The sequence below is a fragment of the Trachypithecus francoisi genome, unplaced genomic scaffold (genome assembly GCF_009764315.1).
Source record: "Trachypithecus francoisi isolate TF-2019V2 unplaced genomic scaffold, Tfra_2.0 Lachesis_group5, whole genome shotgun sequence".
Lineage (NCBI taxonomy): Eukaryota > Metazoa > Chordata > Mammalia > Primates > Cercopithecidae > Trachypithecus > Trachypithecus francoisi.
Genome location: NW_022681470.1, coordinates 121,499,241 through 121,523,134, shown reverse-complemented (window position 1 = coordinate 121,523,134; position 23,894 = coordinate 121,499,241).

The window sequence follows — 23,894 nt, the reverse complement described above, 5'->3', positions numbered from 1 at the left end:
GACCCCATCTCTACAAAAAATAAAAATAAATTAGGTCGGGTGCAGTGGCTTATGCCTGTAATGCCAGCACTTTGGGAGGCTGAGGTGGGCGGATCACCTGAGATCAGGAATTCGAGACCAGCCTGGCCAACATGATGAAATCCCTGTCTCTACTAAAAAAAACACAAAAACATAGCCAGGTGTGGTGGCACAGGCCTGTAATCCCAGCTACTCGGGAGGCTGAGGCAGGAAAATCACTTGAACCCACTAGGTGGAGGCTGCAGTGGGCTGAGATCGCGCCACTGCACTCCAGCCCGGGTGACAGACCCAGACTCTGCCTCAAAAATAAACAAAATAATAATAAATTAGCCCAGCAAGGTGGCAAACGCAAGGTTGAGGTGGAAGGATCACCTGAGCCCAGGAAAGTTGAGGCTGCAGTGAGCCATGATCGTGCCACTGCAGTCTAGTGTGGGTAACAGGGTAAGACCTGTCTCAAAAAATAATAATAAAAATAAAAAAGAATAGTGGCTTTCTTTGTGGAATGGGAAGTGATTAGAAGAGGGCATGAGAGAAGTTTCTGGAAGCTGGAATGTTAGTTTCTTTATTTTTCTTTGTGTTTTCATTTTTGCTGTTGTTTTATTTCTCGATGAGGTGCTATTTGTACGTGTAAGATCAGTTGTGAAAAATACTTGAGCTGCACTTTTCTGTGTGTGGGTTAGAATTCAATTTTTAAAAAAATATCTTACTGTCCCCCAATAAAAATCTGTTTTGGACCCCTTGCATAAGTTCAATAGTAACTAAACTTTTCTGTTTTTTTTCTTTTTTTGAGACAGTTTTGCTCTTGTTGCCCAGGCTGGAGTGCAATGGCACAATCTCGGCTCACTGCAACCTCCGCCTCCCAGGTTCAAGCAATTCTCCTGCCTCAGCCTCCCGAGTAGCTGGGATTACAGGCATGTGCCACCACACCTGGCTAATTTTGTATTCTTAGTAGAGACGGGGTTTCTCCATGTTGGTCAAGCTGGTCTCAAACTCCCAACTTCAGGTGATCCACCCATCTCGGCCTCCCAAAGTGCTGGGATTACAGGCGTGAACCACCGCCCCCAGCTCCTTCTTTTTTTTTTTTTTTTTTTTTTTTTAAGTAGAAATGAGGTCTCACTATGTTGTCTAGACTGCTCTAGAACTCCTGGCCTCAAAGGATCCTCCTGCCTCAGCCTCCTAAAGTGGTAGGATTACAGGTGTAAGCCACCATGCCTGGCCTGAACTTGTATTTTCTACTTTACTATTTCAGGTTTTAGAGACTTACTATCTGCAGTATGTAGCCTTTTAAAAATGTTTTGTTAAATTTATCCTTTCAGGATTATTACTCGGAGTTGATTAGTAGGCTTGTGTGTATCATAATTTTATTTACAGAATTAGCTTACCCCAATCTTTCTTTCCATCTCCAATCAGTTCTCTCTTCCATATCTTTTTACACACTTCTAAGCCTTATCCAATGTTACATAGATATTTAGATAGACATATCCTGATGCCTGGCTTAGCAATCTTTTCCCTGTATCTCCACAGCATCAGAAAAGAGCTGAGTGCCTCCAGGGAACTTCCTTGATTCAAGTGCTACCATTGCCATCTGGCTCCCCAGTTGTTTGGACCAAGGTACAAATTCAACCCTATGGTAGAGAAGTCAGAGAATTGACAGGAGTTAGAATTAACTTCAAAAGAGTATACATATTTATGGAAAGTATTTGACTCCTATGGCACAGGTCATTCTTTTTGTATTCTAAAGGGGATTATTCAACTAAAAGGCATGTAGGCTGGGAGCAATGGCACATGCTTATAATCCCAACACTTTGGGAGGCCAAGGTGGGAGGATCACTTGAGCCTAGGAGTTTGAGACCAACCCTGGCAACATGGTGAGACCCTGTCTTTAAAAATCAATAAATAATAAATAAAATGCACGTAATCATTTTATCTAGAATGTCACACACACAAAAAAGCCCTTTTTGAAAACTTAGATGCAATCAGGGCTTTTTAGAAACTTTTTGCCAGGCTCTTAAACTTATGATTCATTTAAAAAGAAGTCCCTAGGCCGGGCACAGTGGCTCACGCCTGTAATCCCAGCACTCTAGGAGGCCAAGGTGGGCAGATCATGAGGTCAAGAGATCGAGACCATCCTGGCCAACATGGTGAAACCCTGTCTTTACTAAAAATACAAAAATTAGCTGGGCATGTTGGTGCACACCTCTAGAACCAGCTACTTGGGAGGCTGAGGCAGGAGAATTGCTTGAACCCAGGAGGCAGAGGTTGCAGTGAGCCAAGATCACGCCACTGTACTCCAGCCTGGGTGACAGAGTGAGACTCCATCTCAAAACAAAACAAAACAAAAAACAAAAACATAAAAGAAGCCCCTAGCTGGGCATGGTGGCTCAGCCTGTAATCCCAGCACTTTGGGAGGCCCGAGGTTGGTGGATCACTTGAGGTCAGAGGTTTAAGCCCAGCCTGGCCAACATGGTGAAACCCCGTCTCTACCAAAAATATAAAAATTTTAGCTGGGTGTGGGTGGCATACACCTGTAATCCTAGCTACTCGGGAGACTGAGGCAGGAGAATTGCTTGAACCCGGGAGGTGAAGGTTGCAGTGAGCTGAGATCGCACCCCTAGGTGACAGAGCAAGACTCCATCTCAAAAAAAAAAAAAAAAAAAAAAAGAAGCCATTCTGTAAACTCACTGAAGATCCAGAAATGTTATACAAGTTTCAAAAATGGCCCAGGCGGCGTATCATGCCTATAATCCAACACTTTGGGAGGCTGGGGCAGGAGGAGTGCTTGAGAACAGGAGTTTGAGACCAGCCTAGCCAACATGGTACAACCCCATCTCTACAAAAATTAGCCAGACATGGTTGCGCACTACTGTAGTCCCAGCTACTCAGGATGCTGAGGCGGAGGTTGCAGTGAGCCACGGTTATGCTGCTGCACTCCAACCTGGGCCTCAGAGTGAGACCCTGTCTCAAAAAAAAAGAATGCACCCAACCACTGCTGCCAAGTGCTGACTGCCAATTTAGGGAGCTAACAAGCTCCAGAAAGTGCCACAAGAGAACAGTGTGTCTTCTGCACACTCCTCAGACACACCCTCTGCACTGGCAATATACAGTTCAACAGTCTCCAGTTTAACCAACACTTTTAGCCAAATTCTGGGCATTGTCAGCCAAAATAGGGAAGTGCATGTTTGCTTTAAATTTTATAATAAATGTGGCTTTACAGTAAGGTTAGCCCTAATATAAATTATGCTATAAATATGGATTTTTTGGCTGGGCACGGTGGCTCATGCCTGTAATCCCAGTACTTTGGGACGCTGAGGTGGGTGGATCACCTGAGGCTGGGAGTTTGAGACCAGCCTGACCAACATGGAGAAACCCCGTCTCTACTAAAAATACAAAATTAGCCGGGCGTGGTGGCACAAGCCTGTAACCCCCGCTACTCAGGAGGCTGAAGGAGGAGAATCACTTGAACCCTGGAGGCAGAGGTTGTGGTGAGCTAAGATAGTGCCATTGCACTCCACCCTGGATAACAAGAGCAAAACTCCATCTCAAAAAATATATATATTTTTTTTTCTCAGAAATTAAAATTTCCTTTCCTTTGGACAAATATTGACCATATTTCTTTTTTCTTTTTTCTTTTTCTTTTTTGAGACAGGGTCTTGCTCTGTTGCCCAGACTGGAGTACAGTGGCACATCATAGCTCAATGAAGCCTCAAACTCCTGGGCTCAAGCGATCCTCCTGCTGCAGCCTCCTGATAGCTAGGACTATAGGCACATGTCATCATTTCTAGCTAGTTTATTTTTTATTTTTTATTTTTTATTTTTAGAAATGGGGTCTTGCTTTGTTGCTCAGGCTGGTCTGAAACTCCTGGACTCAAGCTATTCTCTTGTTTCAGCTTCCCAAATCACTGGGATGTTAGGCATGACCTACTGCGCCTGGCCATGTGGGTGTTTTTGAATAATAAATGTAAAGAAACTCCAAATCAAGCATTACTTTTATATTCATGACATTGAGATTTGTATATAAAAGAAAACAGTTACAGATTATCATATAGATATTTGTTTCCCCTCATTTCTCCTTAATTGGGGATCTCAGATCATTATGATTCAAAATTCAAAACATGGGAAAAATGGACAGACTTATCCTTAGAAGTTAAATTGATCTATATAAATGTAGACAAGTGAAGACTTTCCCCCTCTCCCTCTGAGAATTCAATAACTGAGCCTCTGAAACATACTAACAACAGGCAGATTAATATGAGAAAAGGTATAGAAATTGATTATGTGTGTGGTGGCATCACAGGAAGAAAAATACCTGAAAAACCAGGGAGACGTATGAGCTTATATACCCTCTTCATAGGCGAGAAGGAAGCCAGGGATGTAGCCAATTTCAGGCAGAGTAAACGACTTTGGGAAAAGACGAATGGCCCTTAGAAGAATAGATGATCATTTGCAACATTTGTCTGAGTGTGGTGTGGGCTTCTAGTCTCTTTTGTGATTGAGATAAACTTCACTGGTTGATGAAACTCCTAGAGAGTTTCACTGATGGAGAATTGATGACAAATCGAGTTCCTTTGCACGATCTATCTTTAGACAGATAAGGGGAGTTGAGGGAAAGCCTCTCCCTGTATTTGCTGTTTTTCAAGTGTCTTCAGCTGAAAGTAATACGCCAAAGCACCATATTTTGGGGTGGCATTTCCTAAACTCCTCCACAAAGAATTGGAGAAGATTGAGAAAATAGCAGAGTTGCTGTGGAGTTAGATGCTAAGGGTAATCAGGCTGGGTTCACTTCACCCCACCCAGCCACCCCGATTAGATGAAAGTTTTTGTCTTCTCTCAATTCTCTGAGTCTTGCTGTCTGGGATCAGCATTCAGAACAAGTGTTCAGTAATATTTCTCTGAAGGAAAATGAAATTCACAGGTCATGGTCAAACTCTAACCATTAGCAAGAGATGCAACCAAAAAAATTGCTGATAATTCAGTTTAAGTCCCTGTAAAATAACCTTGCACACTGAAGAGTAGCAGGATATGCCACCCCAAAATATGCCAGCTTGGCATAAGGATTATTTTGAAAGGTGCAGCAAGAATAGTGATTGATTATATAGGCTCTTTTGAAGTCTGCTTTGCTGGAAGTTTTAATAAAGAATCTCAGATTGGAGTTTTAAAAGCCCCTCAAGTATAGGAAGCCACACCAAGGACTCACCAACAGATGTCTCTTCTCAAGGTTCCCCAAATATTCTGAGGTTCCTGGGCCTGCCAGAAAGTGATCTTTCTCCCCAGTAAGGTTAAGAACCCCGTAGGAGCCGGGCGCGGTGGCTCAAGCCTGTAATCCCAGCACTTTGGGAGGCCGAGACGGGCGGATCACGAGGTCAGGAGATCGAGACCATCCTGGCTAACACGGTGAAACCCCGTCTCTACTAAAAATACAAAAACTAGCCGGGCGAGGTGGCGGGCGCCTGTAGTCCCAGCTACTCGGGAGGCTGAGGCAGGAGAATGGCGTAAACCCAGGAGGCGGAGCTTGCAGTGAGCTGAGATCCGGCCACTGCACTCCAGTCCGGGCGACAGAGCGAGACTCCGCCTCAAAAAAAAAAAAAAAAAAAAAAGAACCCCGTAGGCAAGGTAAAAAGCCAGTTTTTTTCAAGGGGCTTTATTGGCTCCATAAAGTCAACCTTAATTCCTTAAAACTGTCTGTCTTATCTGGGGTTTTCTTTGTTTGTTTGTTTGTTTGTTTGTTTTTTGAAATTCACTCTGTCGCCCAGGCTGGAATGCAATGGCACAATCTCGGCTCACTGCAACCTCTGCCTCCCGGGTTCAAGTGATTCTCCTGCCTCACCCTCCCGAGTAGCTGGGACTACAGATACGCACCACCACGCCCAACTAATTTTTGTATTTTTAGTAGAGACAGGGTTTCACCATAATGGCCAGGGTGATCTGAAACTCCTGACCTGGTGATCTGCCCTCTTCGCCCTCCCAAAGTGCTGGGATTACGGGTGGGAGCTACTGCGCCGGCCTGTGGTATCTGTTTTTAAGCATATCATTCACAAATGTGACATCTGAGTTAAAGCCTTGCTAATATAAGTACTTCCATTTGTGCCTTGTTGCAAGGAGAAAAAGTTCGTATTGAACTTATGTGAATAACCACGTTGTCAAGAGAATAAGAATATTTGATAAGAGATTCTGATTCTGGAAGGATCAGGTATGGACAAAAAGATAAATGTTTTGTTTTGTTTTTCACTTAAAAGCGTATAACCTACCAAATTGCAGTAAGTTATAAACGATTGAAGAAAGTAAGAGAAAAGGGTTTCTTTAAATCTGGAAAATGGTCAGGTGTGGTGGCTCACACCTGTAGTGCTAGTACTATGGGAGACTGAGGTGGGAGGATCACTTGAGGCGAGGAGTCTAAAACTGAGCAACAAAGTGAGAATTTGTCACTACAAAAAATTTTAAAAATTAGCCAGGCATGGTGGCACACTCCTATAGTCCTAGCCACTTGAAAGGCTGAGTGGGGAGGATGGCTTGATTCCGGGAGGTCCAGGTTACAGTGAGCAGTGATTGCTCCACTGCACTTCAGCCTGGGTGAAAGGGGAATCCTGTATTTAAAAAAAAAAAAAAAAAAGCGTTGAAGAACCAGAAATATTTCAAACAAAATATCATAGATATTATAATCATCCTCATCAGTTCATTTAATCCCATGTAACTAATTTTTGTTGTTGTTGCTATTGAGGCAGTCTTGCTCTGTCACCCAGGCTGGACTGCAGTGGTGCAATCACAGCTCCATGCAACCTCTGCCTCCCAGGTTCAAGCAATTCTCATGTCTCAGCCTCCCGAGTAGCTGGGATTACGGGCACCTATCACCTTGCCTGGCTAATTTTTGTATTTTTAGTGGAGGTGGGGTTTCACTATGTTGGCCAGGCTGGTCTCCAACTCCTGGCCTCAAGTGATCCACCCACCTAGGCCCCCCACATTGCTGGGATTACAGGCGTGAGCCAACGCGCCGGGCCCCATGTAACTAATTCTTGTTTTACTTGATCTTGGTTTAACAGTCTTATAAATCAATAGGTTTCTTTATTAGTGTTTTGAAAATTACTACCTACTCCAGTGATATGCCTTAAAGTTTTCAGAAATCTGTCCTTGTCAGAGTCTTTCCCATGAATCTTTGGAAAAGAAAATACATTCAAATTATAGATGTTTGAAGGAATTATAGGAAGGCATCATAGTAAAACAAACTGTCTGCAGAAGACAAAAGACTTAAAATGTTGACGCTTTAACACCTAATGAGACTTCATAAGAATGCAATTGACAAGAAAATTTGGTTATTTTTGTGACATATCATTTTAAGACAACTAGAATTATGACTTATACAAGGACATATCAAATTTCCAGGAATTTTATGCATTTCTGGAAGACATTAATAATATATACCTATATAATTATAGCATAAAGGAGGTTAAGCATCACTTCTTATTTGACAATGCTTCCTATTTGCTTAAACTTATCAAGTAAGCTTGATTAGCTTAAGATCTTTCTTTTAATAAGGAGAGAACAAACCTGGGCAACAAAGTGAGATCCTATGTCTACAAAAAAATTTAAAAGTTAGCCGGGCATGGTGGTATGCACCTATAGTCCCTAGGTGCTTGGGAGGCTGAGGCAGGAAGATCATTTGAACCTAGCAGTTTGAAGCTGCAGTGAGTTGTGATCATACCATTGCACTCCAGCCTGGGCAACAGAGTGAGATCCTGTTTCACACAAAAAAGGGCCGGGCACAGTGGCTCATGCCTGTAATCCCAGCACTTTGGGAGGCCAAGGCAGGAGGATTGCCTGAGCTCAGGAGTTTTAGAACAGTGTGGGCAACACAGTGAGACCTCGTCTCTGCAGAAAATTTCAAAAATAATAATAATAATAAAGAAAAACAATTTTTTTAAAAAGAACAATTTTTTCTGAGATTTTCCAGGGGCCCTCAAAATCCCAGTTTTTTTTTTTTTTTTCTGAGACGAAGTCTTGCTCTGTCGCCCGGGCTGGAGTGCAGTGGCCGGATCTCAGCTCACTGCAAGCTCTGCCTCCCAGGTTTATGCCATTCTCGTGCCTCAGCCTCCCGTGTAGCTGGGACTACAGGCACCTGCCACCTCGCCCAGCTAGTTTTTTGTATTTTTTAGTAGAGACGGGGTTTCACCATGTTAGCCAGGATGGTCTCGATCTTCTGACCTCGTGATCCGTCCGTCTCAGCCTCCCAAAGTGCTGGGATTACAGGCTTGAGCCACCGCGCCCGGCCAAAATCCCAGTTATTAATAGTTTGAGGTCAAAATTTAGATTTTGATTTTGGGAAGTTTGTAAAAAATGTCAAAGTTTACAGACTTGTTTAAAATAGAATCACAGGTCACTGTGAAAAAATACTTGTTATCATTTAATCAAAGTGGCCATTGAAAGACTTCAAAGGCAAAATACACAGAACTGTAGCTGTAGAAAAAATCTTACCTCTCTTAATAGAGAATGCTATTTTTTTTAAGGAATCAAAGATTTGAAAGAGACAACATGAAACAGAAAATTACTTTGATAATGACTGGTGAGATGGGCACACCTGTAATCCCAGCACTTTGCGAGGCCCAGCAGGGACGGATCACCCGAGGTCAGGAGTTCGAGACCAGCCTGGCCAACATGGTGAAACCCCATCTCTACTAAAAATATAAAATTTAACCGGGCATGGTGGTGTGTGCCTGTAATCCCAGCTACTCCAGAGGCTGAGCCAGGAGAATTTGCTTGAACCTTCTGGGAGGCAGAGCTTGCAGTGAGCCATGAGCACGTCACTGCACTCTGGCCTGGGCGACAGAGTGAGACTCTGTCTCAAAAAAAAAATAGCAAATTACTTTGATAAGACAAAAAAATTCTTTGTTTTCAAGGCAGATTATTTAAAAGGTAAAGAAAACCTTAGCCAGGTGTGGTGGCATGTGCCTGTGGTCCCAGCTACTGGGAAGGCTGAGGCAGGAGAATCACTTGAACCCAGGAGACAGAGGTTGCAGTGAGGCGAGATCGTGCTACTGCACTCCAGCCTGGGATACAAGTGTGAAACTCCATCTCAAAAAAAAAACAAAGAAAAAAGAAAAAGAAAGAAATGATCTTGATATTTTGTGAATATCCATTAACTAATTCAGTTTAGCATCAACTCAAGATTTTTAGTTACCAAAAGATCTTAGAAACTATTTCTGAGCTGACCTACTACCAAATATAATTACTGCTGAGATAAGGTTTGACAGAATAATGATTTAATTTGATTAAACACAAATTTACAATTTTCATAATCTTAAACATCTAGTAGATTATAGTGCTAGCTTATTTTTTTCTTTATTATCTCTTTAAAATCCAGATCCTGCATAATGTGCTAGCTTATTTGATCTGTAAACCTGTATAGGTTTAGGAAAAGCATACTCAATTAGAATAAAAATGTATGCCTGTATTATACTTAATATAGATAACTCAGAAGACATGCTGTTTTTATTAAACCCACAATGTTAAACTAGCCTCATCTGCCAAATATTCGCATAAATAATGTGAACTTAAATTCTTAAACCATTTAAATTAGTCTCTATGAAAGTACATTTTTATAGCCCATTGAAATTATTGGAAAGTCAATCCCCTAAATTTGTGGCAATTTCAAGAATTATATAAGCCTTATTTATCTCTAAATCAATCCGAATAGAACCCTTTTAAGATATTTTATCATCTAATTTGAGAATACTGGGAGTCACAGGACACAGACAAATGCCTAGACAAATAGGGGTGCGTCCCCGGTGAAACCCCACCTCCAAGTCAAGGACAGTTTAAAGCCTGAAAGCCAAGCTACAAGTCAAAAAATCTCTCAGCTGAACTGAGAACCTGTCTTTTATTTGGCACACTTTCCTCTGATTGATCCCCACCCTTTACCTATTTTACATTTATCTACCATTTCCTAATTGGTTTTCTCCACTGTCATGCCCACCTTTGAGTAGTGTCTTCGTTTTAACCTTTTTTACATACTCACAAACCAATCAGCATGCACTCCCCATTCTGAGCCCATAAAAAGCCCAGGACCCAGCCACACTGGGAGAGAAAAACCACCCGACTGCAGGGGTCGGGGACCACCCCCCAGCCCCTGCGTCCCCTCTCTGATGATAGCTGTTCCATGGCTCTATCGCCCAGGCCAGAGTGTAGTGGCGCAATCTTGGCTCACTGCAACCTCAGCCTCCCAGATTCAAGTGATGCCTCAGCCACAAGAGTAGCTGGAATTTCAGATGCTTACCACCACGTCTGGGTAATTTTTGTATTTTTAGTAGAGACAGGGTTTCACCATGTTGGCCAAGCTGGTCTCAAACTCCTGACCTCAAGTGATCCACCCACCTCAGCCTCCCAAAGTGCTGGGATTACAGGCCTGAGCCACTGTGCACCATCACTGATCTGCTCTTCGTCTCTAATAATTTTGCCTTTTCCTGGATGTCATATGATAGAATCATACAGTATTCCATTGTACAGATGTATCACAGTTTATTCATTCACCCATTGAAAAACATTTCACTTGTTTCCAAGTTTCAGCAATTATGAATAATGTTGCTATAATCACTCATGCACAGGATTTGTGTGGACGTAAGTTTTCAGTTCTCTTGAGTAAACACCTATAAGCCAAATTGCTGAGTCATTTAAGTGTATGTTTAACTTTATAAGAAACTGAACAATGTTCAGAGTAGCTGTGTGATATTATATAATAATGTATGATAAGTTACTTTGCATCCTTGTCAGCACTTGGTATTGTCAGTTTTTTGTTTGGCCATTCTAATAGGTATGTAAGAGCATATTATTGTGATTTTTAATTTGCATTTGCCTAATGACTAATGACGTTGACCATCTTTTCCCATGCTTATTTGTCATCTGTATCTCCTTTGCGGAGGAATCTGTTCAAAACCTTTGCCTTTTATTTATTTATTTAGAGACAGAGTCTCTGTTGTCCAGGCTGGAGTGCAGTGACACCGTCACGGCTCACTGCAGCTTCAACCTCCTGGGCTCAAGCAATTCTGCAACCTCAGTCTTCTAAGTAACTGAGGCCATAACGGCACACCACATGTCCGGCAATTTTTTTTATTTTATGTAGAGCTGGGGGCCTTGCTATGTGGCTGAGGCTGGCCTGAAACTTCTGGCCTCAAGTGATCCTCCTGCCTCAGCCTCCCAAAGTGCTGGTATCATAGGTGTAAGCCACAGCCCTCAGCCTCAGTTTTTAAAGTTGAGTTTTTTTCCTGGCCTCAGAAGATCTTCCTGCCTCGGCCTCCCAAAGTGCTGGAATTATAGGCGTGAATTACCTTGCCCAGCCTATAATGATTCTTAAAATTGAGTAGTGTGTGTTCTCCAACCTTGTTCTTCTAATGTTGTTTTTTGTTTTTTGTTTTTTTGAGACAGAATCTCACTCTGTCGCCCAGGCTGGAGAGCTGTGGTGCAATCTTGGCTCACTGCAAGCTCCGCCTGCCAGGTTCAAGCGATTCTTCTACCTCAGCCTCTCCAGTAGCTGGGACTACAGGCACCTGCCACCACACCCGGCTAATTTTTGTATTTTTAGTAGAGATGAGATTGTACCATATTGGCCAGGCTAGTCACAAACTCCTGACCTTGTGATCTGCCCACCTCGGCCTCCCAAAGTGCTGGGATTACAGGCATGAGCCACCACACCCAGCCTATAATGATTCTTAAAATTGAGTAGTATGCATCCTCCAACCTCGTTCTTCTAATATTTTTTCTGCACTAATTTAATTCTCCTTTCCTTCTCTTGCTCCAATGATATGAATGTTACACTATTTGATATCACCCCACAGTTCCCTAAGTCTCTGTTCAATTTTTTTTTGTGGTCCAGATTGGATAATTTCTATTGCTCTTCAGGTTTATAGCTCCTTTCCTCTTTTCCATTCTGCTATCATGCTATTACTGAGCCTAGGTCTGGTAATTCTAACATCTGAGTCATCTTGGACTGGGATTTGCTGTTTTTTTCCACCATGAGTTGCTGCAATTTTCCTGTTTTTGTTTCTCTCGTTTTTTTCGATTTTTGAGCAATTTTGTATTGTATTCAGGATGTTTTTATTATTAGGTTATGAGACTCTAAGTCCTGTTAAAATCCTCTTAGAAATGTTGGATTTTTTTCTTTGTTTTGGTTTAGCAGATAGTTGTCTCGGTTATGTTCAGGCCAAAGTCTAGCCTGCCTTCTATGGACCATGGAACATAATTTCAGTTTTCAAGCTTTTGCAGAAAATTTTAATCTGTTCTATGTATGTTTCCCCCAGGGGCGAAATGGGACCTGGGTGGGGGTCTACACCACACACCAGTGTTCAAAGCCCTTGGTCTTGAAGTAGTTTAGGATATGCCACCTCAAAATATGCCACTTTGGTATATTGATTATTTTGAGGTGAAGACACTTAAAAAACAACAAATGCAGAGAGAAGCTTTCTCTGAACTCCCTGTATCTGACTAAAGACAGATATTCCAAAAGGAACTCAATTGTCATCAATCCCCTTCCCAGGAGTTTCATCAACAGAAAAGACTCATAATAGGAAAGCAGACTAGATACTATCCCCAGACAAGCTTTGTCAGAAACTATCATATCTCCCATCTATTCTTCCAAGAGCCCATCATTCATCTTTATTTTTTATTTTTATTTTTTGAGACAGGGTTTCACTCTTACCGCTCAGACTGGAGTGCAATGACACAATCTCGACTCACTGTAACCTCTGCCTCCTGGTCTCAAGCCATCCTCCACCTCAGCCTCCTAAGTAGCTGGGACTGCAGGTGCTTGCCACCATACCAGGCTAATTTTTGAATTTTTTGTAGAGACAGGGTTTCACCACGTTGCCCAAGGTGTTCTCAAACTCCTGAGCTCAAGTGACCCTCCCGTCTCGGCCTCTCAGACTACTGGGATTATAGGTATGAGCCACACCCGGTCCATTCATCTTTCCTAAAAATCATTTAATCTCCCCAAAATGCCCACATCTCTTCTGCCCTTTCCCTTGTGATGATGATAGATAAGCTTTCAAATCTCACTGCTTTTTGGATATTTGCTTTTTTCCTCCTGTGATGCTCCCATGCACATAATAAATTAGCATACCTTTTCTCCTGTTAATCACCTGTTGTCAGTTTGTATTCTAGACCTAGCTATTGATCCTAGGTGGATAAAGGGAAAGTCTTTCCCTCCCTTACAGTCTTCTATTTCAGATAAGTTTTTCCCACGAACACCTTGGGAGTGATCCTAAGACTTCAACCCTCTTTGAAGTCCTCTTCTCCAAAATCTCCATAATATTCTCTGGCTCCCAGAGATCCTTCTCCTGGTTCTCTGGCCCAAATGCCTGGTTTTTAGTCTTCCTATACTGTCAGATACCTCCCACAACTGGACCCATCTCTGCTGAATGTTTGTGTCCCCTCCACAAAATTCATAAGTTAGAACTTATTCCCCAATTACTATGAGGAGGTAGGGTCTTTAGGAAGTGATTAGAAGGTAGAGCCCTCATGAACAGGATTAATGCCCTTTAGAAGAGGCTTGAGGGAGTCCCTTTGCCCCTTCCACCAGGTGAGAACATGGAAGACACCACCTATGAGGAACAGGCCCTCACCAGACACTGTCAACTTCCTAGCCTCCAGAGCTCTGAGCTGTAGGTTTCTGCTGTTTATAAATTCCCCAGTCTGGCCAGGCACAGTGGCTCACATCTATAATCCTAGCACTTTGGGAAGCTGAGGCGGGTGGATTACCTGAGGTCAGGAGTTCAAGACCAGCTGGTCAACATGGTGATAACCCCATCTCTACTAAAAATCGAAAAAATGAGCTGGGCGTGGTGACGTGCACCTGTAATCCCAGCTACTGGGAAGGCTGAGGCAGGAGAATATCTTGAACCCGGGAGGCAGATGTTGCACTGAGCTGAGATTATGCCACTGCACTCTAGCCTAGGCAACAAGGGTAAAACTCTGTCTCAAAAAAATAAAATAAAAATAAATAAATTCCCCAGTCTAAGGTAATTTGTTATAGCAGCCAAAGTGGACTAAGACAATCTCCGGGCAAATCAGCAAGCTCAGCTGCTGATAGAGTCACCACTCATAGGGAGAAGGCAGCTTTAGAACTGGAGCCCTACAGAGCCAATAAAAGAAAACAGAAACAGAATAGTTCCTCATTTGTCAGAGGCGCCTCTTTCCAGTTTTCTCCTTTTGCAACGTTCCAGAATTTTTCTTGCTTTGAGATAGTAGAGGGAAAAATATATGAAACTCACCATTTTGTTGGTTTTTCTCTGAGTTTTAATTTCTTATCCAATTTATCTTCTATTATTTTCTTTATTACCTTTATTATTTATTTTACTAATCTCAGTTATTTGTTTCATATGTTCTCTCCAGAATTTTTGCTGTATTCTCTGGGAGAAATGGCATGGAATATGTTTATGCCATCTTTTTTTTTTTTTTTTTTTGAGACAGGGTCTCATTCTGTCACCTTCTGGAGTGTAGTGGCATGATTTGGTTTACTCCAGCCTCTATATCCTGGGCTCAAGTGATTCTCCCACCTCAGCCTCCCAGATAACTGGGACTATAGCTGTGAGCTACCATGCCTGGCTAATTTTTGTATTTTTTTTGAGATGAGGGTTCACCATGTTACCCACTGGTCTTGACTCCTGTGTTCAAATGATCTGCCCACTTTAGCCTCCCAAAGTTCTGGAATTATGGGCATGAGTCACCTCGCCTGGCCTGTTTTATATATTTTAGGGAAGTAGAAGTTACAGGCTAAGTCATAAATCAATATATGGAGGTTATACATTGATTTGGCCTAAAAAGGCAGAATATCTTGAAGTGAGGGTTTACAGGTCATAGATATCTTCAGAGATTCTTTAATTTGCAGTTGATTAAAGGAGTAAAGCTTTGTCTAAAATTTGGGACCAGGTGCAGTGGCTCACACATGTAATCCCAGTGCTGTGGGAGGTTCAGGTGAGAGGATTGCTTGAGCCCAAGAGTTTGAGACCAGCCTGGCCAACATAGCAAGATCCCATTTCTAGTATAAAATAAATAAATAAAACAAAATGGTACAGCTGTTTTGAAAAACAGTTTGACTGTTCCTCAAAGATTAAATGTACTGAATGGAAATAATTAAGAAGACAGCTCAGGTGGGGCAGCACATGCCTGTAATCCCAGCACTTTGTTAGGCCAAGGCTGGCAGATCATTTTGTTACTGGGGGTCCTTGCTCCCAGAGCTCCCAAGATGGTGGCGGGCCACTTCCAAGACGGTGGCAAACCTCATGTTCTCTGACCTCGGGTTCTTGGCCTCACGGATTCCAAGGAATGGAACCTTGGGCCTTGTGGTGAGTGTTATAGCTCTATTAGAAGCTGTGGGTCACGGAAGAGAACCGTGGAACCCAGTGACTAGTGTTCAGCTTGATTAGGATGGACCCAGGCACTTAGCCATGCAGGAACAATGGCAAGCCTTTAGCCCGATCGGGAGTGGCAATGGGTGCCTCACTGGATCAGGAGCACAGTGGACACCCTGCGGGATCTGGAGGGATGGAAGTCAGCGGCAGGTCTGCTATGGTGGCAAACAGCAGTGGTGGAGGGTGAGCAAAAGCTCAGCTGGAACCATAACAAACACAGATCAGAAGAGTGCAGTTGCAAGATTTAATAGAGTGAAATAGAGTGAAAACAGAGCTCCGGTATAAGGGGAGGGGACCCAAAGGGGGTTGCCATTGTGGACTTGAATGCCTGGGTTTATATCCTGATCCTTGTCCCTCCCGCTGTGCTCTCAGGCAATAGATGATTGGCTATTTCTTTACCTCCTGTTTTTGCCTAATTAGCATTTTAGTGAGCTCTCTAATTGCTGGGGTCTGGGCTAATTTGCAAGCCCCGTGATTAAAGGTGGATGCTGTCACCTTCCCAGCTAAGCTTAGGGATTCTTAGTCAGCCTAGGAAATCCAGCTAGTCCTGCCTCTCAATTTGAGGACTGGAGTTCAAGACCAACCTGGGCTACACAACGAAACTCTGTCTCTACAAAAAAATCCAAAAATCAGCCAGGCATTCTGGCGAGTGCCTGTAGTCCCTGCTACTTTGAAGACTGAGGTGAGAGGATCAGGTAAGTCCAGGAGGTCAAGGCTGTAGTGAGCCATGATTCTGCCACTGTACTCCAGCCTGGGTAACAGCGCAAGACCCTGTCTCAAAAAACAAAACAAAAAACATTTAAGAAGAAAATAAAATGAAAAAAAAAAATCTTAAAAAAGAATTAGGCTGGGTGTGGTGGCTCACATCTGTGATCCCAACACTTTGGGAGGCTGAGGTGAGAGGATCGCTTGAGTCCAAAGGTTCAAGATCAACCTGGGCAACACAGTGAGACCTCATCTCTATATAATTTTTAAATTTAATTTATTATTTTTTTAAAGACAGAGTCTCTGTCGCCTAGGCTGGAGTGCAGTGGCATGATCTTGACTCACTGCAGCCTCCACCTCCCAGGCTCAAGTGATGCGCCCACCTCAGCCTCCCAAGTAGCTGGAACTACAGGTACACACCACCATACCTGGCTACTTTTTTTGGGTTTTTTTTTGTAGAGACAGGGTTTCACTATGTTGCCCAGGCTGGTCTTGAACTCCTGATCTGCCCACCTTGACCTCCCAAAGTGCTAGGATTACAGGTATGAGCCACTTTGCTTAGCTTCTATTTTTTAAATATTAATTTTTTTTTTTTTTTTAAAAGGCCAGGAGTTTGAGACCAGCCCGGGCAATATTGGGAGACCTTATCACTACTAAACATAAAAAAAATTAGCCAGGCATGGTGGTGCATACCTGTAGGTCTAGCTACTTAAGAGGATGAAGCTATAAGATCACTTGAGCCCAGGAGTTTGAGGTGGCCGTGAGCTATGAGATCATGCCACTGCACTACAGCCTAGGCAACAGAGCCAGAACTTGCCTCTAAAAAAAAAAAAAAAAAAAAAAAATTTAAACATAATATTACCATATAACTCAGCATTCCTCTCCACTTATATACCTGGAGGAATTGAAAACGAGGACTTGAAAACAAGGACTTGGCTGGGCACGGTGGCTCATTCCTGTAATCCCAGCACTTTGGGAAGCCAAGGTGGGATATCAGTTGAGGTCAGGAGTTCAAGACCAGCATGGCCAATATGGCAAAACCCAGTCTCTACTAAAAATACAAAAATTAGCCAGGTGTAGTGGCATGTGTCTGTAGTCCTGGCTACTTGGGAGGCTGAGGCAGGAGAATCACTTGAACCCAGGAGGCAGAGGTTGCAGTGAGCCGAGATCTTGCCACTGCACTCCAGCCTGGGCAATAGAGCGAGACTCTGTCTCAGAAACAAACAAACAAACAAAAAAACACAAGGACTTGAACAGATAAGATACTTGTACATAAATGTTCATAGCAGCATTATTCATAACACCCAAAAGGTAGAAACAACTCAAATGTCTACTGATGGATGAAGGGATAAATAAAATGTAGTATATCCATAAAATGGGGTATTGTTCAAGAAGAAGGAATAAGTTCTGATACAGATTACAATATGGATGAACCTTGAAAACATGGTGCTAAATGAAAGAAGCTAAATAAAAAAAGGACAAATATTGTATGATAACACATATAAAATATCTAGAACAGGCAATCACAGAAAGTATATTATAGGGAAGAGACGTGGCGAGTCATTAGGAAAAACAGAGCTGACACTGCTCAGTGGCAACACATTGTGAAGTCCTACTATCCTGGGTGTAGGTAATATTAAATAGTTCTTCAATTAGATGCTAATTCTGCCCTCTAGAAGGGGGTTCGCAATTCATTGTTCTTTATATTCCTTGATTTGACCTTCTGGGAGAGAGTTCTTCCTTTATTATATTTTTTAGTTATATGTGAAGAGGGTATTGGAGAATATGCACTCTTTGGAGGCTAACCAGTATCCTGGGCTCATTCCCTGTGTGTAGAGGTCTGTAGGCCAAAGATACATGTTAAGTTTTGTCTAGGCTCTTGGCTCCTTTGGCAATACAATTATCTTATAAGCATTACTGGTTTCTTATCTCTTAGATTCCAATCAGCTTCATTTGCCAATAGCCATACCACAGTTCTTTCCTTGACATATCTCCATTTATCTGTCCACTTAATTCCAGATACCTTGAGCCTATCAAGCTTGGTGGGAGACCAACACCTTTATTCCCTGTTTATTAAGCCATTTCATCTAATTGAAAGGACTTACTGGGTGATATCTCAATGCATTTAGAGATTTTAAAGGTAAGTATGACAGGGATAGGTTTGATTTGATTTTTTTTAAATTATTACTAAAGGCTTCCATTAGAAAAGTATTTGCCAGGCCGGGCGCGGTGGCTCACGCCTGTAATCCCAGCACTTTGGGAGGCCGAGGCGGGTGGATCACAAGGTCAGGAGATCGAGACCATGGTGAAACCTCATCTCTACTAAAAATACAAAAAATTAGCCGGGCGCGGTGGCAGGCGCCTGTAGTCCCAGCTACTCGGGAGGCTGAGGCAGGAGAATGGCGTGAACCCGGGAGGCGGAGCTTGCAGTGAGCCGAGATCGCGCCACTGCACTCCAGCCTAGGCGACAGAGCGAGACTCCGCCTCAAAAAAAAAAAAAAAAAAAAAAAAAAGAAAAGTATTTGCCATTGTCAACTCTGCCAGTTCCTGAATTTCTATGTTGTCTTTATTCCTTTCCATTCCTGCTTACAAATTAGTAAATTATTTTTTGGGTATTTCTCTTTCATGAAGTGTCTTTCAAATACATCCAACATTAACCTACACATGCTATTAACATTTTATTTTCTAGTCTCTTGCACTGGAGCTATAAACTTACTATTTTTATTATTTAACTTTTAAGTAATTGCAGGTCACAGTTTTATCAAATATTGCATAGCACACCATGGGTTATCATTCTTCCGGCTGCTAAAATCAGTTTGCTTGCACCCCATCACTTGGTCCCTAAGTCAAAGTCACAAAAGTCATGTTTTTGTTAAAATACATCCATCTCTGGCCATAAGTTTTTGTATTAATCTATACATGCTAGGTTTTGTCAATTTTTTTTTTGCAACTCCCAAGTGCTTGGAAATTTGCAAAATTTTTTTTTTTTTTTTTTTTTGAGATGGAGTCTCGCTCTGTCACCCAGGCTGGAGTGCAGTGGCCGGATCTCAGCTCACTGCAAGCTCCGCCTCCCGGGTTCACGCCATTCTCCTGCCTCAGCCTCCCAAGTAGCTGGGACTACAGGTGCCCGCCAACGCGCCCGGCTAGTTTTTTGTATATTTTAGTAGAGACGAGGTTTCACCATGTTAGCCAGGATGGTCTCGATCTCCTGACCTCGTGATCCGCCCGCCTCGGCCTCCCAAAGTGCTGGGATTACAGGCTTGAGCCACCGCGCCCGGCCTGAAATTTGCAAAATCTTAGTGTGACCTCAAAGGAAGACACTGAGGCAAAATTAATATAAGTAGAGAGTTTATTTGGGCCAAGCTTGAGGATTGCAACTCAGGAGTACAGATTCAAGTTGCCCTGAATATACCTTCTGATTAGCAGCAGTTGTAAGTGGAATTTTAAAGGAAAAGAAGAGACAGCTCCTGACTTTTTTACCAAGAATTTACATTAAAATAACCCAAGCTATTGATAGGCTATACATTGTTGTTGTTGTTGTTGTTGTTGTTGTTTTGCATCATAAATTCTGGGAACACAAAGATTATGGGTGAGGCAGCTAGTCAGGAACAAAATGACTTTAAACAGTTGTCCCCAAGCATGGATGCAGAGTGGGAGTTGGAGGATGGAAGGCAAGAATGATCAAAGTCCCATGCTCTTGTCTCTTTGGGCCTGCATACCTCCCAAAGCTCAGACTGCCCTGAGCTATTTTTCTTTTCTCATTGGTAACATAAAATAATAAAAATGTATTTCTTGTTCATGCTGTATGTTTACTGCAGGTTATACATCTCCTAATTCTAGGATACAGTCTGATGATGAAGCAGTCATGATGCTGCACATTGCCAGACTCAAAAGCAGAGAGAAAGAGGATTCTAAACGGTCATAAATTGGCAATTCAATGCCCTGGCCCGGAGGTAATTGGCCAGAACTGGACATGGTCTCACTCAACCACAAGAGAGTCTAACAGTGCGACCTACTTTAAGAAGAGCCCTGCAGGTTGAGAGTGGGAAATAGTTGGTGAACAGCATGATCCGATTGCATACGAACTTCATAATCAAATGTACACTAGGACTGGTAAATAGAGGCCCAACTTTACTAGAGTTGTAGCCCCCATTCCCAGATTTAAGATGTCCCTTTAGCAGCACAAGTGTATACTATACATACTGTGCACTTTCTCCTAGTCTTCCACAAAGGAAGCTGTGGTGATTTTATCAGGTAACTGTGCTAGATACAGGGGAATCCCCAAGGCATTAATTTACATTTAACCGTGACTCTGAGATGAAACCAATTCATTGATTCCCAAATAGACTTTAGAGCATCAAGTGATAACTGAAGCCTTGATCAACAAGCCCCAGAGGGCAGCAACCATGCAGGGTAGTTTCTCCAGTTTCTGAATGTACAGAGGGAGGAGAGGGCCTCACCCCTGTGAAATCTCCTGGGCCCCTGACTCGAAAAGTAAGTCTACTATAGGAAAAAACCAGAAGCCTCTGAAATACTCCTCCTCATAAATGAAGAGTAAGTTTTATTTCAAACCTATCAGATCCATGTTCTAGAGAATGCTAAACTCTACAGATCCAACTCAAAATCAAAGGACCATGTTCATATTGACAGTTGAGCTCTTTTTTTTTTTTTTTTTTTTTTTTTTGAGACGGAGTCTCGCTCTGTCGCCCAGGCTGGAGTGCTGTGGCCGGATCTCGGCTCACTGCAAGCTCCGCCTCCCGGGTTCACGCCATTCTCCTGCCTCAGCCTCCCGAGCAGCTGGGACTACAGGCGCCCACCACCTCGCCCGGCTAGTTTTTTGTATTTTTTAGTAGAGACGGGGTTTCACCGTGTTAGCCAGGATGGTCTCGATCTCCTGACCTCGTGATCCACCCGACTCGGCCTCCCAAAGTGCTGGGATTACAGGCTTGAGCCACCGCGCCCGGCCGACAGTTGAGCTCTTATAATGGAAGTAACCTCATTCAAGTCTTCTTAGAAGTAAATGATGGACAAGTAGATAATCTTTGTCAATCCTTTCCAGTTTTGTTTACACATAGGTTTCTTTTTCCCTCTGAAGAACTAACAAGAAAAAGCCAGATTCAATTACTGTGATTTGGCAGCTTGAAACAACAAACTGGTTTTTCCTGCTCCTGAGCTTTAATTTCAGTCAAATAGTTTTAAAAGTTATGATGGCATAGGAACAAAATATTTGGTAAGTGACACCTGGAAACCTGCGGTTTAATTCCCTAAGCACTGAAATTTTTTTTAAATATTTCAACCATTTTGAGCAGAAATTCTTTAAAAATGTCTATCAACATAGTCCCTGCGCTCTTTCTTTCTTGTTTGTTGTCTTTTCTTTATTTTCTCCTGGGTTTTCTAACAACCTCTGACCTTTATCCTTTAAAGTCTACCAGCTTGGCACTGTCTGAAGATACCGATCTGGAGAATGTCACTTTGTGTGCATAAAGTTTGCAGTGTCAACTGCACTAAACATAATTTGATCTGGCCTTCATTTCTCTGGGGCATCATAGGCAATCCCAGTTATTGTACAATATCACAATGCATTCATGCCTTCAATAGGGTTGCCACATTTAGCAAATAAAATTACAGGATATCCAGCTAAATTAGAATTTCTGATAATCAATGAATTTTTTAAAGTATATCCCAAATATTCCATATTTCGTTGCTTATTTGAAATTTAAATTTAACAAGGCCTCTGTTATTATTATTATTATTATTTTAGACAGAGTTTACCCTCTTGTTGCCCAGGCTGGAGTGCACTGGCGCGATCCTTGGCTCACTGCAACCTCTGCCTCCCGGGTTTAAGCAATTCTCCTGCCTCAGCCTCCCAAGTAGCTGGAATTACAGGCATGCACCAGCACGCCCGGCTAATTTTTTGTATTTTTATTTTTATTTTTATTTTTATTTTTTTTTTGAGACGGAGTCTCGCTCTGTCGCCCAGGCTGGAGTGCAGTGGCCGGATCTCAGCTCACTGCAAGCTCCGCCTCCCGGGTTCACGCCATTCTCCTGCCTCAGCCTCCCGAGTAGCTGGGACTACAGGCACCCGCCACCTCACCCGGCTAATGTTTTGTATTTTTTTTAGTAGAGACGGGGTTTCATCATGTTAGCCAGGATGGTCTCGATCTCCTGACCTCGTGATCCGCCCGTCTCGGCCTCCCAAAGTGCTGGGATTACAGGCTTGAGCCACCGCGCCCGGCCTTTGTATTTTTAATAGAGATGGGGTTTCTCCATGTTGGTTAGGCTGGTCTCGAACTCCCAAACTCAGGTGATCTGCCCGCCTCGGCCTCCCAAAGTGTTGGGATTACCGGCGTGAGCCACCGCACCAGGTGAAGGCCTCTGTATTTTATCTGACAATTCTAATTAGGTACCATTGAGATACATAGTCCTATTTGGCCCTGGCTGCCTTTAGACTAATATCTTGTTCTCATTTGTCTGTCTTCATGGTGCCAAAATTTCACCTGTAAGATCTGCTATGATAGAGAAGCCAAAGCTAGTCCTCCGGGCCAGTGTCCCAGATTGCTGTTTTTCTCTCTTTCTTCATGTTCATCTCTTTTCTTCACTGATAATTCTTATCTCTATTGCTACTTTTGCTGTCTGCCAACTTTCTCTTCTGTCTCATTTTTTTCTTCCTATGGCAGCTAAGCGTCATGTTTTAAAATATGGACTTTAAAGGGAGACAAATAAGGATTTAAATCCCAGCTTATTTTTCAGTAGATGTGGGGATTTCAGCAAGTTATCTGTCTGTAAACCTCAGTTTCTCTTTCTGTACAATATGATACTAACGCTTACTTTATAAGGCTGCTGTGAGAGTTAAATGAGAAAATATAGGCAAATCCCTCAAGGGTAATAGGATTGTTCTTATGAAAAGAGCTGCAGACCTTGGGTACTGACTTGAATTGTTGGATGTCCAGACTTGCAGTTCAGGCTCAGCTGACATTCTTGCCCTGGGGAGCTTTTGTAGCTTCCCCTTCACCCTCTGAAGGTTGGCTGAATAATCAACCGACAAAAGTCAGATTAATAACAGAAGAGGCAGGCTGGGCACAGTGGCTCGTGCCTGTAATCCCAATACTGCAGGCTGAGGCAAGAAGATCATTGGAGCTCAGGAGTTTGAGACCAGCCTGCACAAAATAGTGGGAACCCATCTCTACAAAAAGTAAAAAAAAAAATTAGCCAGGTATGGTGGCATGTGCCTAAAGTCCCAGCTACTCAGGAGGCTGAGGCAGGAGGGTTGCTTAAGCGGGAGGCTGAGGCAGAAGGATCACTGAAGCCTTGGAGGTCAAGGCTACAGTGAGCCATGATCATGCGACTGCACTCCTTCTAGAGCAAGACCCTAACTCCAAAAAAAAAAAAAAAAAAAAAAAAAAAAAGAAAAAAGGCATAGAAATTTATTGGTGTGCATGAGGAGAAATCACAGGGTGATTACTCTTATCCCCCACATAGTACACACAGGTATATACCATCTTTAGAAAGAATGAGAGTTTCAAGCATGGCCAAAAGTAGATTATGGTGGTAAATCAGGTTATAGTGGCAAAACAAGTTACAGGAGGGAGAGAAGCAGAGGTCTGACTAGCAAAGGTGGGTAGCAGCCCGCAGAGAGAACAGATGATGGAAGTATCTTTCAGACCTAAAGGTGTCAGAATCTCAGTTAATCTTTCCTAGATCTGGACAAGCAAGGGCCTCAGAGAAAGCCTGGCTACATTAATGCAGATTCTCAACAGATGCAAATCTGTCCTACAAGAGACAGTT